Source organism: Neophocaena asiaeorientalis, unplaced genomic scaffold (genome assembly GCF_003031525.2).
Source record: "Neophocaena asiaeorientalis asiaeorientalis breed wild unplaced genomic scaffold, Neophocaena_asiaeorientalis_V1.1 scaffold240, whole genome shotgun sequence".
In the NCBI taxonomy this organism is placed as follows: Eukaryota; Metazoa; Chordata; class Mammalia; order Artiodactyla; family Phocoenidae; genus Neophocaena; species Neophocaena asiaeorientalis.
In genome coordinates this window covers 2820375-2837254 of record NW_020185331.1, presented here as the reverse complement: position 1 = coordinate 2837254, position 16880 = coordinate 2820375, and positions in this window count along the sequence as shown.

Sequence of the window (16880 nt, the reverse complement as noted above, 5' to 3'; positions counted from 1 at the left end):
AAACCATTCTTAAATACATGCTGGCTGAGTATATGGAGAAAAAAACTTCCTTTTGAAAATAAACTTTGTCTTCTATAAGCGGTTCATTACACACCATCATAAAAGTGCGGTCCCGGCAGAGGGAAAAGCATTGCAAAGGCAGAGAAAGAAGAGATTGCCCAGTGGGCTCAGAGTGGGGAAGAGCCAGGGTGGCTGCAGCACAAAGGCAGGAGGTGGCTGGGGGAACTGCTCAGGGTTCCTGTCTCCCTCCTCAGAGGTCACCCCTTAAACTCTCAGCTGCCTGCCTGCGAGAGGCAGAAGACCACAGAAGGGAGAAAATAACAGCTTCCGAGATTCACAGCCACCGTTGCTCTGTGTCTCCTAAATGCAAAGCACTGTGCTCAGAGATTTCTGTACATTTTCTCACTGATTTCTCCAATAATTTTGCAAGGAAGGCGCTATTCCCTACTTCACACATAACCTAGCCATGGTCATCCAGCTAAAGGAGGATTTAAACTCAGGCCCCCCACACACTCTAAAGCCTATTAAGTTTTTAAAAACCACATCATAGAGAAGATGAATATAAGTATTTGCCTGTGATGACATGAGCCCTTCTTATGGTTTCCCCACATTTACTAATATATATTTTTTGAAAAACCACTTATTAAAAAAATACAAGTCATACATATTTAACACAGTCGTATAAAAGCCAAACAATTCAGAATGAATAGAAAAGTAAGACTTCTCCTGACATTCCCTATAATTAAAGGTCTAGCTATAACAAAAGCATACTGGGGGAAAAATTTTTTTGAAGAGAAAAGAAACAAAATCTACAGTCCCTCCACTTTAATGAAACAAATGGGCGTGATTAGAATATTACTTTTCAGTCTGATTTTTTTCTATACTGGGGGTAACTGTTGTGTGATACACACTCATATTTTGTATCCTGCTTTCCTCAAATTAATGTCATGGGCATTTTCTGTGTCATCTACCTGGTCCTCTTATCCTTTGGAGTTCATGCCTGGGTAACATTTAATTGAGAGCCATCGTTGTTTGTTTTATTTTGTTTTGTTTTGTTTTTCGGTACGCAGGCCTCTCACTGTTGTGGCCTCTCCCGTTGCAGAGCACAGGCTCCAGACGCGCAGGCTCAGCGGCCATGGCTCACGGGCCCAGCCACTCCGTGGCATGTGGGATCTTCCCAGACCGGGGCACGAACCTGTATCCCCTGCATCGTCAGGCGGACTCTCAACCACTGCGCCACCAGGGAAGCCTGAGAGCCATACAATTGTTTGCTAATACAATTGTATTACATACAATTTTACAACTTTACACCAATAAAATGGACAACCTAGAAGAAATTATAAATTCCTAGAAACATACAATTGTATTGTATTATGTATGTATGTTTGCCATACATAGTTTGCTAAACCATCCCCCTATTGCTGAACATTTAGATTGTTTCTAATGATTTGCTATTATCAAGTGTTCTGTGTTGAAGATCTCCAGGCATTTTTCTCCCCTTTCTCTAGTTTGGATTATTTCCCTAGCATTCCCAGAAGTAGAATTACTGGGTCAAAGCATGTGAACATTCTTAAGGCTCTTGATCCATAGCGCCTAATTGTTTTCCAGAAGGATTGAACCCGTTTTTGCTATTTGGAAGCTGGCTACTTTCTCTGTGTGGGAAGTTCTGGGGAAAGACTTTGTTTAAGACTTCTTATTCTTCTTAACTGAAATCATTACACTTTAATTTTGCTGTTTCATATGGCCTTTCAAAGTCCATTGACAATGTCTGACCAACTGATTAACGGGTGGAAGATTTATACCGGCCCCCCCATCTCCAGGCTCTTCCTGCCTTCAATCTGTTTTGCACACTGCAGCCAGATTAATTCCTTTGGAAACATCACTTGCCTTGTGTCACTGTCCTGCTCAGTAACTTGTAGTAACTCTCTGTTTCCTCCAGGATCAAGTCCAAACTCCTCTACCGGGCCTTGAAGACCCTCCATAGGTCCCACCGGCCTTCCCGATTCAATCTGATCTCCTACCACCCTCAGCAGAAACCTTCAGCCACTCCCCTTCTAATCCCTAAATTATGCTCCATCTGCTTTCCCCTTTTGCTTATGTTTTCTCCCACCTGGAATGCTTCCCTGTCCTTTCTACCTAGTCCAAATCCTTCTCCTCTTTCAGGGTGATTCAGTCTCAGTGAGTCCGTTGAGAATTCTGCAAGAAGAGCCATGGAAAGTGGGGAAAACCTAGAATCAGGAATGCAGAAAGAGAGGGAATCAAAGGAGGGAAAACAGTGGTGATGCCATGCATGCCATCCGGGGCCGGGAGGACCCAGGCACCCCTTCATTAAAGACGTGATTGGGTTGGCAACAGAGATCAGAACGAAGGCAAAATTCTTTGCACTATTGATAACATTTAGGCTGTTTTTAATGGCCTAAAGAGAGGATCTGTGAGAGAGACTGATTGCGGGCTAGGACTAATAAAATAATGATGACAATAATAATTATAGTATAGTTAGGTTTAGCTTCACTTTGAAAAATAATGCTTTAAATATGAGAAAAATTAATTTATATTTTACAAAAAGAAATCCTTAGGAAGTCCAGTGCTGGAATGGCAGCTCCCTGCTCATCAAGGACTCTTTGGCTCTCTGCAATGCCATCCCCAGGGCGTGGCCCTCCTCCTCATGCTCCAATACGGCAGTTGGGGCACCAGTCATCACATCTAGAGTCCAGACCAATAACAGGCATAAGGATGACAAAGAGTGTCTCTGTTTAGGGAGAGTTCCTAGAAATCACAGGCAATGTTTCTGCTCAGAACCCATTGGCCTAGTCACATGGCTGTACCTAGGTAAGGGAGACTATATGCCCAGATAAAAATCAGGGTTATATTATTAAAACAAAGAGAAGAACAGATGTGGGGGCACACAGCTAGCAGCCTGTGCTACCACCTATTGAGGCACTGTGGTAATCAATTTATATCAATTATCTCTTCTAATTTTTATACCAATTCTATAAGCAATTACATAATGGAAAGGAGAGTAAGACCTGGACTGTCTCTGAGTCCAGAGCCTGGACTCTTTTTGAAAAAAAGTTTTTAGGCTTTGTGGAAACATATTTCATGATATAAAAATCACAAAATAATTGATAAACTTTTTTTTCTTGACGAAACACACACACACACACACACACACACACACACACTTCACCTTTCAGAGATTGAGTCTTATAGTCTCTGAAGCTGCATCTCACCATACAGAACTGACTGGAGCCCCTCCTTCAGTATATGTTTAGTTACATTTTTTTGTATACTGTAGGTCGTATTTGTGAAGAATATATAAGACTTTCTCTACAGGTTGTAAAACATACACAGTTCTCAATAAATAATACTGAGATAATGTTCTAAAGAGAAAAAATAGAAATTAATTTTTGAGAACATTCAAGGTAAACAGTTTTCACAAGTGAGAGGTCTACTGAGATAGTTGTGAATGTGAAAGAGGGTAAGAAAGGTAAAATTCTTCCTCCTTCAATTTGTATTGTGTTTTGAATTATCACTCCAGTTTTCCTATAAAAGAAATGAGTGGGAAAATTGCCACATAGGGAGGGTGGCCAGGTTTGCTAATACTAATTTTGTGACTGCTCGGTATCTAAGATGCTAGGAAGCATGAACTCTTGATGGAGTTGGATAGGTATCACAGCCCCAGGCCAAGAGGCAGGGTGAGGGTGAGGTAGGATGGTAGGGGTCAGAGGGCATATTTGATCATAGAAGGAAAGCTGTTTGGAAAAAGTTTTTCAGACTGATAGGGACTGCAGACAGAGAAGGAAGAGAGCGTATAGGGCAGAGACTAGTTTAAAAAATACTGTGAACATGGAATGGGGTTGGGGAGGCCAATTGGAGTTTAAATACTCACAGATAGGCCGTTTTAGCTTTACACCACCGGCTACCCTTGGTTCCTCCCAAGCTCCCAAGGCCGAATTATACTCTAGGACTGCAGTCAAGGAATGGTCAGGCCCAGTAGCTGCCAGCTTTTGTCAACGTCCCTGCCTTCTGTGACCCGTAAGCCTGAGTTGCCTGCAGGCGGCAGTAAAGGAGGGGTTGCATTCCAAACGAATGACCAAGGCTGGGCGTTGCCAAGAGAGGGGAGCCAGAGAAAATCAGAGGGAAAGGCTAGTTCCTAGAATGTAAGCAGCTAGAAGGCAAGGACCAGGTCAGTTTTGTTCCATGCTATATCACTACACCAAGTACACTATCTAGTCCATGGTTCCCTCCACCCTTACCCAATGAAGTTTTGTTAAATGAACAAATGAAAGACTGTGGCCCTGAGGTCACAAGCTAAGAAGGATCTATAAGCACCTTCCTGCTGGCCCTTTAAGGTGACCAGCTGGGAATGTCAGGAAACATTCTATGGGAGGCAGCCCTGGCCTATTTCAGCACATGGGCAACTTCGGGTTGAAGCCAGGGGCTGGTTTCAACCGCACAGTGGGTCTCTGGTGTGGGATCTAGGACCTTAAACGGCAGTGACTGAGAAATCTCTCTGAGGCTGGATAAGGGGAGGACTTTGTCCTTTCTGTCTCTTTTTGCCCTCTTCCTACCAAGTCTCAGGTATCATCCTAAATGCTGTACATGCGTTACCTCATTTAATCTCCAGGGAGGTCGACATTAACAATTCCCATTTTCCAGATGAAGGAACTGGAACTTGAAGAGGTTAAGTAACCTGTTAAGTATTCCTGTTCAAGGAATGAGAGTTCTTAAGTGGGAAAGCAAGATACCAACCCACCTCTCCCTGACCCCAAAGCCCTCATCTTAACTACTCCACTCCCTGCCTCTATTGGCTCCATGTTCTATCTCACTTAACCTGGTTGCAAAACATTTTGTTTACCTATCTAACTAACATTTTATTCTGAGATATTTTCAGATAAACAAATTTTGCAAAAACAGTACAAATAATCCCCATCTACCCTCCATCCACACGCCCCAGATGTTGGTCTTTTATTGCCAGGAGTAAATATAGCTTACATTTCCTCACTGTACTTTTATGTCCCGTTGGACTTAAATTTCCATCAGTTTTTCAGCGATTGTAGACCCCGGCTGAAGGTGAGGAGAAGAAGCAACGTGACAGCTGGCTGGTGGGCAGCGGGCTGCACTGACCACATGGGAACCCAGATGCCCTGGAACAGATGTGCCGACTCCCAACATTCCCCCAGAGGACAAGAGGGTCATCCAGCAACTCCTCTAATGAGGAGGCTTCGGAGGAATGTCCCAGACACCAGGCTTGAGAGATTCATTAGCAACAAAAGATGTCTAAACAAGGGAAACATTAGCAATGACGGCCCCTCAGAATAATCCCACCTCTTTTTCCCTTGTGCTGTCAGTTCAGGGCAGAAAGACTTACTGTGAACCTACTATGAGTCAGGCACTGAATTAAGTGCTGGGGAAAATGATAACCTTGTCAGTGATGCAGCCTCAGAAAAAATGAGATGGTTGACTAGAAAAGATAGGGGAGACTTGGTAGGAATTTCCCCACTAGTATTCAATCAGGGACCCTCAGTTAGGAAAAAACCTCAAATTATTTTGGAAACAAAATTAGGAGGCTGGGGGTGGGGGAGGGAGTCAAGAGAAGATGGGACAAGTTCCCACATGATAACAAGGCAATCCAGCTCTGTTTCCTGCCTAATGCTGGTGGTCCTGGGGGAGGGGGGCAGCTCAGAGGGAAGCAGGCCCTGTGAGAGGTGGCCAGAGAAGCGAGGGGGCCAGAATACTGCAGTTTTAAGGGCAGAGCAATACAGGTAGAGCCCCAGTTCCAGTTTAGCCCCCAAGCAAACCTACAGACCATAAAAAGATGAGGGGATTTGGCTAATGCTTCTGGGACAATATCTGCCTACAGAGCAGACGGGAGAGCCGTGGGGAGCACCCTCACCCTCAGGGTCCTTCATTGTACCCGTAAAGCCTTCTTGGTCCTTTTTCCTTGCATGTTCTCCATGCCTCCCTCATGTCGTTTCATCCACTGACCCAGAAAACCCCAGGGGGGACCTGCTGAGGCTCTCAAGTGGGATAGGTGTGGATTCAAGTCCCAACTCTGTCACTAACCAGCTGGATGGCCACTTAACTAAACTCTCTGAACCTCAGTTTCTCATCTGTAAAGTGCAGGTGATGATACCTTTTCATGAATTTGATGTGATGATGGAAGGAGCTTTCGCATGGAAAGTGCCCAGCCTGGCTCCAGGAAAGCAGTCTCCTTCCTGACTTCTCAGGCCACTTTGCCCTCCCAACTGCCTGCCCTTCACCTCTGATAACACTGGTGGCCAGCATGTTGCTCTCTCCTTATCTATTTTTTCCAGGTTATGGTGGAAACAGACCAAGGAGCCTGAAGATCTGGGTCTGAATCCTGGTTCTGCCATATAACAGCTGTGTGACCTTGAACAAGTCACTTAATCTCTCTGAGCTCCAGGTTCCTCATTTGCAAAATGGAAATTATACCTACCTCAAACGAAATAATGTAGGGAAGTGCTTTGTAAGCGTTAAGGAACTTTATGAGACTCAGCTGATGTCTTGCTGCCCTTCTCATCTCCCCCCACAATTCTCCCACTCCCACCCTCCATCCTCTGACATCGAGCCTAACTTGGGTAGAAGGAGCACCAAACAGGGAGTTAGGAGCTGTGAGTTCTGGTCCAAGTTCCATCATCAATTTGGGATCCTTTGGCAAATCATGATCTTCCCAGGGCCTAGGCTTCTCTCTGAATAGAATATCTCGCATGGCCTCTTCTACAATGAGGTTCCACCCATTTGTGGCTAAAGGGGTCAGGAGTTTATTTTCAGACAGGAATACAGTCGGGCTTGGAGGATGTCACTGCTCTGTGCACAGCTCTGTTCTCATCACATTCTCTATTAATATGGCCGCGATCATGCGCTGCTGGGTCATGTGTGAGCCTGAGAGTGTCTCCAATACTTAGTTTAGGGTAATTAGTCTTTTTGACCCTTAGCAGGGGAAATGTCTCCAGTTGGGGGGAAATGAAGTTGTCAAACACAGTCCTTAAGGAGAGGGAGATTTATAGGAGATCACATACAAAAGCACAGGAATTAAACAAACAAACAGGGAAAGAGCACTTAAAAGCTCAGACCAAACAATATATACTGCACGCTATGCTCAGGCAGGTCAACCATGGTCCGAGGTCTCCCCAGGCACCACCCAAGTGTAACAGCCCAGACAATTGTTCATCTTCCAAGAAGCCGTTCCCAGAAACCGCAGGGTTGCAGGAAGGTAAAACCAATGATGTCATCGAGGGGAAGAAACGACAGTGGTTAGTACAGTCCTTTACTGACCATTTTGTTTTTTAAAACTTGTCTTTGTGTAGCCCAAGATTTGGGCCCTGCTCTCTGTCCTACCCCTCCTCATGGCACCCTGCGCCCTGACTACCCCAGTGACACAGCACCTCCTCGTGTCCCTCCGACTCTGCTGCCCTCTTGGCTTTCTTTCGGGTAGAGCCTCCATAAAATACAGGATGCAAGTTAAATTCCAATTTCAGCAAAACCACACATTTGTTTTTTTAGTATAAGCATGTCCCAGGGACTATTTGGGATGTACTCATACTAAAAGTTATTCACGGTTTAACTGAAATTTAAATTTAAGTGGGCATTGTGTATTTTTATATGCTAAATCTGGCAACCTACTATCAAGGCATTTTTGGTTTTTATCTCTGTCCAGAACATACTAACGCCACATCCTCCCTTGGCCAGCTCCATGTCATTCAAGTTCCACTCAAGGGTCCCCTCCTTAGAGTGACACTCTCTGACCCTCCCCTTCAATATAAAGTAGCCGCCCTCCCCCCCATAGTGCCTTTCTAGCATATTCCCCTGTTACCTCTCTCTGAAATGAGTTTGCTTATTTGTTTCCTTGCTTAATGTCTGTTTCCTCTGGCTAGAATGATAGACGTTGTTATGTTTTTCCCTAATCACTCTCCAACACCTGAATGTATCTGGCACATGCCAGGCATTTAATAAATATTGGTTGAATAAATGAATGAGTAGAATGTATGCTTCAGAGCAGTGCTTCACAAACTTCCATGAAAACCCTAGAGATTTTGTTCAGTTTTGTTAAAATCCAGATTCTGATTCTATAGATTGGGCGTGGGCCTGGTACTGTGTATTTCTAACAAGCTCCCAGTAATGCTGAAGCTGCTGGTCCACAGATCATGCTTTAAGAGGCAGTAGAATTCTCTGTGATGATGGAAATGTTCTATATCTGCACTATCCACTATGGCAGCTACTGGCCACATGTGGTTATTGGATATTTGAAATGTGGCTAGTGTCACTGAGGAATTTCACTTAATTAAAATTTTTACTTAATTTTACTTAATTCTAATTAATTTAAGTTTAAATGGCACAGCTATTTGGACAGCACAACCCGAGGGAAGTGGTTCTCAATCCTGGCTGCACATTAGAATTACCAGAAGCACACTGGAAAACACAGATGCCAGAATCTCTTGCCTTGGGTCTTAGAGAATTGGTTTTTACTCTTGTGTTTTAAAGCTCCCCCAGGTTATTCCAAAGTGCAACCAGAGTTGAGGACCTCGCCCTAAGAGTTTTCAGAGCAGCAATACTTTACTTTCCATTCAATTCCTGCCACAGCCTGGACAGCGGAAAAGACAAGTGTAACTAAATATCATCAACCCCATTCTACTGGGAATAACTGAGGTGCAGGAAGATACAGGGTTATATAGCTGGCAACTGATGGAGCCAGGACCCACAGAGCCCTTGTGTTTCCACATTCATCCTCTCCCTCAAATTCTTTGTGAAAAGAGGCAAATGTCTTCGGTCAGTCAGTCCTCCCTAGCTGCCATCCTCTTTCCATAGCTGCCACCAACTTCCACCTGCCTTTGATGCCCCCTTCCCCAGGGCCTTGTCTGGCTTCATCACCCCCCAGAGAGGAGAGCCGATTAGAATCCTCACGTTTGTTTTCATCACTGATCACAAAAAGAATGGGTCTCTCTCTACCAGACAGGAAGGAAATCCAAGTTTGAGTGGACGAGGGCACCTCGCCATGGAACTCACCACTCCCAGGGTGGGGCCTCCAAGTGGAACAGACCCATTCCTTCCTGCCGCACCTGCCCATGAGGGCACAGATTGAGGGGTCTTAGGGAGGGAAGTCGACAGTGACAACACAGGTGACCTGGGAGGGTCTCCTGAAGAGTTCAAAGACCTTGCCAGGGTTTCCTGGGGCAGAGTTGGGAGGGTTGGTTTTAGGTGATCCACAGGAAAATTTTTAAATGTTTAATACTTATGTATTTATTTAAATGTATATTAAGAAAAACGCAGCTCCTTAAATCTGCAATTTCACAGATATTTCTTTAAAAATTTTTTTTTTTACTTTTCATTTTATATTGGAGTACAATGGATTAACAATGTTGTGTTAGTTTCAGGTGTACAGCAAAGTGATTCAGTTATACATACACATGTATCTATTCTTTTCCCAATTAGGTTGTTACAGAATATTGAGCAGAATTCCCTGGGCTATACAGTAAGTCTTTGTTGGTTATCCATTTTAAATATAGCAGTGTGTACATGTCAATCCCAAACTCCTTAACTATCCCTCCTCCCCTCCCTTCCCCTCTGGTAACCATAAGTTTGTTCTCTAAGTCTCACAGATATTTCTGATATAAAGTTCTTGGAAAAATTAATTTACTTAAGAAAAAAGGGAGCACATTTAAAGCAAAATGTTAAGGAAATAACAGTACGAGTGGGACTTGGATATGGCCAAAATGGTGACGGAGGTGGGGGGGGGTTGGTGGCCTGGGTATACCCTGAGGATGTAGTGAGAGGGCGTGGGCTGTGTCCTTTGTTTGGGAGGTCAGAGGTGGAAGGGAAGGCTTTCATGGAAACATTCTTGTCAGCAGCATGTCTTTCAATAATAAAGAATTTCTGTTGCTGACAAGAAATCTATTGTCTTGGAATAATGGTCAGGAATGAAAACGGCACAGCCTCAAGCCCTCCAGGGCCTGCAGTGAGGTCCAGCTGAGGGAAAGGACAATTCCCCAGCCCATTCAAGCTCCAACAAGCCTGTAGGAGACCACACTCAGCTGAATATCTCAGTCGTGCTGCAGACACGCCGGGACAGCTGTGCTCCTCGGAGTCCGGTATCCAAGGACAGGCCCTTGTGGAAGCCAAAGAGCCTGGTTCTAGCTATCCAGGCACAGCGTTTCCTCAGTTTCACCAGTCCCAGCCCCTGCCTGGAGCCCGGAAGGACTAAGCTCTGAGTGGTTACTGCCAAAAATTACACACCCATATTGATGGGTCCAACCCAATGTATGCACAATTCACACCTTTATTTTTCATGAGGCCTCAGAGCCCCCCTGGGGAATGGATGAACTAGGACCCTGAGATGGCAAAAGGATGTGCGCTCAATTTAATGGGCTGACAGTCACACTCTGAGAATGAAAAAGGATTGGATCCAGTTTTAGGAATAAGAGTTGCCATCTTTAAGATGTTCCAAGAAGGGGGGAGGTGTGAAAAGGCAGAGCACAGAGGATTTTTAGGGCAGTGAAAATACTCTGTATGATACTATAATGGTGGATACATGCCATCATACATTTGTCCAAGTCCATAGAATGTATACCACCAAGTGTGAACCATAATGTAAACTATGGACTCTGGGTGATTATGATATATCAATGTATATATCACTAGTAACAAAAGTACCCCTCCTGTGGGGGTTATTGATAATGGGGTAGGCTGTGCAAGTGCGGGGGCAGGGAATATATAGGGATTCTCTGTACTTTCCTCTTAGTTTTGCTCTGAACCTAAAACTGCTTTTAAAAGATAAATTTTAAAAAGTTCCAAGAGAATTTGTGAACACCCAAAATCAAAATAATCTGAGGGTGGGGGAGTGACTTCAGAGAGAACCAACTTAATTGTGGGTATAACTGAGGACACTTAAACTGTTTATATCTTACGGAGCGCGGGTTAAAGAAAGAATGTGCTCAGAACTGGCATAATCTATACAAGGCACCCAGGAAGGTTTGCTCAGAGAGCCAGTTTATATCTTCAGTATGATACGGGGGACAGGGTGTCCAGATCCACAACTTGGAGATCAGTTCTGGAGGCAGGTAACAACCACAAGCACAGTCAAATCAATGGTTAACGTTAAGTGGATACTTACTAAGTGCCAGTCACCACTTAAAAGCATTTAATCCTATGACAACCTTAGGAGGTAGGCACTAATAGTATCCCCATTCTAAAGATGAGGAAACTGAGGCACAGAGCTGTTAAGTGACCCACCCAAAGCCACATCTGGCTAGTAGGCATGGAGATACCTGGCACTCACAGCTGCATGATACTGCCATTAAGACCATCTAGGTAACACACATGCTCCAAGCTCATGCTCACCAAGCTATCCTCAAAGGTAATGCTGGCTAAGACAGCAGAGTGGGATTCAAATCTTGGCTTTATCACAGTTTAGTTTCTTAACCACTTTATGCCCCAATCCCTCATCTGTAAAATGGGAATAATAATACCTGTCTTGCAGGGTGTATGAAGATGAAATGAGAGGATGTACTCAAAGCCCTTAGCAGTGTTCTTGGCACAGGGGAAGCCCTCTTTGTTACTGACCAGCTTAACCTCCCCTATAGGTAAATCTTCTTGGGAAGCTTCATAATAACAATGGCTCCCTTTTACTGAGGGTTTCCCACGTGCCCTCAGCTAAGAGCTTTGAGTACATCCTCTAGTTTCATTTCACCTGCACCCTGAAAGGCAGGTGTTATCATCCTAATTCAGAATATTTGAATTCTGGTTTATCCATTTACCTCTTGTGAATTTAATCATTTCCCCAGAGACAAATAATTTCTGGGTGTAGAAACCCAAATAGCACCTTCGGGCCTGCAAAGCTGAAGCCCAGGCCCCGAGGGCTCCATGGGGGTGCCTAGCGGGCCCCTCCCAGGCACCAGACATCTGATGCTTGGAGCCACCTCTATAGGCTGCCACAGGATATGCCCAGGACACCCTGAAGCTGCTAATCCTAGCATCAACACTATGTTTTTCCTTGAAGGATTTCCTTCCCTTTAACAAAATCGGTATTGACTAATATTAACACATAATCAAACTGTTAACACCAACGCTTGTTTGATGTATGGCCTCCTAGGCATCATCATATGTATCTACACATCCTTAAAAAAAGAAAAAAAAAAAGAAATTCTCTTTTATGTACAGTTCTTGCTTTTCCATTTAACATATGATAGAAATCTTTCCATGTCAGAATATAAAGCTCTACATTATATTTAAAAATCTACATAAAATGCAGCATGCTTTTTTTTAACTGGTTAAGGAAGAGTGAACATTTATCCTTTTTAACTCCTCAATATTTTTAAACTTTTCAACAATGAAGGTATATTGCTTAAGTGAAAAAGAGAATAGAAATGCTTTTTTAAAACTAATATTGAAAAGATAATGTAGCAACACTTTAAAAATAAAGTTTCTTTTTTTATAAATTTATTTATTTTGGCTGTGTTTGGTCTTTGCTGCTGTGCGTGGGCTTTCTCTAGCTGCGGCGAGTGGGGGCTACTCTTCGTTGTGGTGCGCGGGCTTCTCATTGCAGTGGTTTCTCTTGTTTTGGAGCACGGGCTCTAGGAGCACGCAGGCTCAGTAGTTGTGGCTCGCGGGCTCTAGAGTGCAGGCTCAGTAGTTGTGGCTCGCGGGCTCTAGAGCGGAGGCTCAGTAGTTGTGGCGCATGGGCTTAGTTGCTCCGTGGCATGTGGGATCTTCCCGGACCAGGGCTCGACCCCCTGTCCCCTGCATTGGCAGGCGGATTCTTAACCACTGTGCCACCAGGGAAGTCCTAAACAGTTTCATTTTTGTTAATTATTTTCCAGTTCTTGTCCACATACAAGAACTAGAACAAATATTTTTAAATAGTTATGACCATGCTGAAATACTCCTTTATCACATTATCTGAAACATTTGCCCACGTTTCTATGGAGCCCCCGTAAAGGCTTGTATAAAGGTGTGGAGAGCATGGGGGTGGTAGAAGGTGGTGGGCTATTCCACAGGGTAGTGTCCAGAGCAGAGCTCCAGGGACAGAGCGCTTAGCAGTCTGGTAAGACCCCTGGACCCCTTCCCAGAATAATACTTTCAAATGTATAAAATAAGGGACTTCCCTGATGGTCCAGTGGTTAAGACTCCACACTCCCAACGGAGGGGGCCCGGCTTCGATCCCTGGTCAGGGAACTAGATCCCACACGTGGCAACTAAGAGCTCGCACGCTGCGACTAAGAGCCCTGCACGCAGCAACGAAGGTCCGGCGTGCCTCAACTAAGACCCAGCACAGCCAAATAAATAAATATTTTTTTAAACCAAATGTATAAAATAAGCTATATAAGATTACAAAAGAAAACAATTACATTGAAGTACAATTATCAAAACAAAAATATGTAAAATTGTAGTAATATATGTACCTCTTTGTGCATTAAGGAACAGAGTCTAGCAGTGAGTCTAATTTCTATCATTAATTCCAAAGTCGTGATGAACACAAATATTTCATGATATCTACAAATCAATAATATGAAAACATCTGCGATTTCTATTGGTGACAAGTCTCAGGTTCACTAATATGGCTGTGGTTGTTGAGCACGTTCGTAATTGAAGGAAATGCTACATCTCATTTTATGTTAGCAAAAATAAAGATGTCATTTTTCCCCAACCCAAATTCATAGACCCCCTGAATTCTATAAGGGAAATGGGTTCTAGGTCAACTGATGCCTGCTCTGCAGAATTTCTATACTTACTAGCCTAGGAAAGATGAAGGGAGAAAACTATTTCCATATCTCTTCCCTATTCATTTTTTTCTACATATTTTATCCAAACCACCAGGCTCTCCAGCTCCCATGACTCTGAGATCATTCAGAATTAATTTTCTAGAGATGGGAGAAACCCATCTCTAACCAACTGCCCAGCCCCCAACCACTTCCACTCCGTGGTCATCCTCTGCACATACACAGAAAGAAGCTCGTCTCACCACCTTCCAACTCAGCGTGCTTCATATCTGCACTAGATTTAACATGCACCTCTCTCCTTCTTCCTTCCTAATAGTTACGAAGTCGCCAAACAAGTCCAGTCAGTTCTGAATGAAGGAAGCTGGATAATCCGCCTACTTATTGAAGGCTGCCTAATCCAAATAGATGTTTTTCATCACTGAAGGTATTTTCCAGGACCCTGCAAATCCAGAGGATCAGTCTCCTTCCTTCACACAAGCATCGGCACTGGATTCATTTCTGACATCACCGGCACCAACCAGGCTCTGGTTCTTGGCCCAAGTTTCAGAAATTATCTGCAATGATTGTACTCTCCTTTTCTTCCACCAATAATTATAACAGATTGCTTTGTGTGGTACCTTATGCTTCTCAGAAGTAATGTTCACATACGAAATGCTGTTATCCCAGAGGCAGGATGCAGACATGGAACTCTGGATTCCTAATGCAATGTTCGCTCCATGATGCCAAGATTCAATTATTACTATTTCCTTTATAACAGAGAATTCCTAAAACATAGTGAAGTTGTGTCCCCTTTAACTGAACGTGAAAATCTCGTGATCTCTTTTATTTGAAAACTTTAAATGCTTAAAATATTGTGGCTAAAAACAAATTAAAGACATGGGAATTTTTGAAATACTCTATTTTTTTAAATACTACTCTTATTTTGATTTTTAAAAACAACAGAATTTAACTTTAATCACACAATAGCCTAGATGTGTGATCAAATTGTCCCAGTTTGGGACTTCCTGTTTTAAAACTAAAAATGCTACAGTTTGCAAACCCCTCAGCCTTGGACGAACCCTCCATCCTGGTAAACTAGGACAGTTGGTCATACCAGGTGTCACTGTAAGCTTTGACATTGATTATTGGCCACAATTTTTTTAATCCTTCATAAGGTCAAAGATAGACCACAACAGGAATCATTTTCATTGCCATACCTTTGCTGCTCCACAGAGATGTGGATCCTCTCCCATCAATCTATTTCTCTAAGTGATTTTAAAAGTTCAAAGTATATGTAAATACCAAAAAGTCAGGTTTCATTGGTTGCAAGCAACAGAAACCAATTCACTCTAACTTAAGCAAAGAAGGAATTTCTCAAAAAAAAAACAAAAAACCAGAATCCAAGGAAAACCTGAAGAACCCAGCTTTGGAATGGACAGGAACTAGAATAGCTCCTGGGATCTAAGTAGCAAGAATTACTGGGCAATCCCTTTTGTGAAGAGATTAGCAAACTTTTTCTTTAAGGGTCCAGATAGTAAATATTTTAGGCTTTGTGGGGCAGTCTCTATCATAACTACTCAATTTTGTCATTGCAGCATGAAAGCAGCCATAGACAATACATAGACAAATGACTATGTCTGTGTCCCAGTAAAACTTCATTTACAAAAATAGCCAGAGACCCTGATTTGGTTGGTGGCCACAGTTTGCCAACCTTTGCTTTAGGGTATATCGTTTGGCAATGGATCTACTCTGTTTTCAGTCTTCTTGAATCTTTCTTGAATCTTTGGCTCAAAATTCAAATTCAAAGAAGGAAGCATCTGATTGGCAGAATTCTTTGGCCAGGGGAGAGTGGCTTGTCTTGACTGGCCAGATTTTATCCATTTTGGAGAGGTAACTCCCCAAAGCAAAATTACCGACAGTTACCAAAGAAGGAGGAATGAATTCAGGTGAAGCTGAAACAACAGCTATTTACCTCATCAGGGTTAGTTTCTCATTACCACTTTACTCTCTAGGGAAGGAGTCCAAGAAACCCAGGACATACTAGTATTATAATAGAGTGTTTTTTCAGCTGAACCAAACTTGGGTCCACTTGCCCACTGAGCAGAAAAACCCATCTACTGACACCAGGTTGTGGTGAAGGAAAGTGCAGCATTTACTGCAGGGCCGAGCCATGCTCAAAAGACCTGAACTCCCTGATGGTTTTCAGAGAAGGGTTTTTAAAGGCAACATTTTGGCGGGTGAGGGTTGCAGTTTGTGGACTTTCTTCTGATTGGTTGGTGGTGATGTAACAGGGTGATGTGTCAGGAATCTTAATCATCAGCCTTCTGGTTCCAACCAGTCTGGGGTCTACATGCTTGTGGTTAGCAAGGTCTTAGTTTCTTCAGAACAGCTCAGAGATATGCATCAGATGTTACATACATCCCTTAAGGAGGAACTAAGACTCTGTCTTATCGCTGAACTATTGTTTTAGCTATCATTACTTTCCTTGCTTGGCTGCTTTTCCTTTGTTTCTGCATTCTCTCACTTCCCTAATTCGTAACTGCTTGAGTCTGCTCTTTGGAACTCAGGGAAGGCCTAGGAGACTAAAGCCTTTTTTCGTACAAACAAGAAACAGGGGACACACAGGGGCTTTTGCACCTGGGAAGGTGCTTCAGGGTCCTGCTCACTTTCAGTATCACCAGCCCCAAAGGGGGCATATTCACGTGTTTCTATGAATGACACACGACCCCTGAAGTTGTGCAGGGGGTGCCCTGGGAGAAATGGATGGCTTGGGGTTAGAGTTAGTTTATGAAAGAGATGGAATGAGCACTTTGTTTTCTGACCTTCAGGCCTCTCTTCCTTGCACCATTAAATTAAGTCTGATTAAGCTCAAGACTTGATTTTTCCAACACAAATAATCCTCTCTCTTGTCTCCTTCAACCAGCCAGGACCCGGCACGTTTGTCCTTGTGGATTCAGAGCCTCCCACACACCTCCCCAGAGTAGGTGCAGCTCTGGTGGTAGGATTTAAGACATACATGCTGCACTACCGCCCCACTAGTCTGTTACAGGGCTAAAGTTAGAATGATTAGTGAGTGAGGAAAACAACTGCTCTTCTCCATTCTAGCAAATCAGTCCCTGAGAGACTGCTCTGTGTTGCTTTATTCTAGAAGTGAAGTATTCCCAG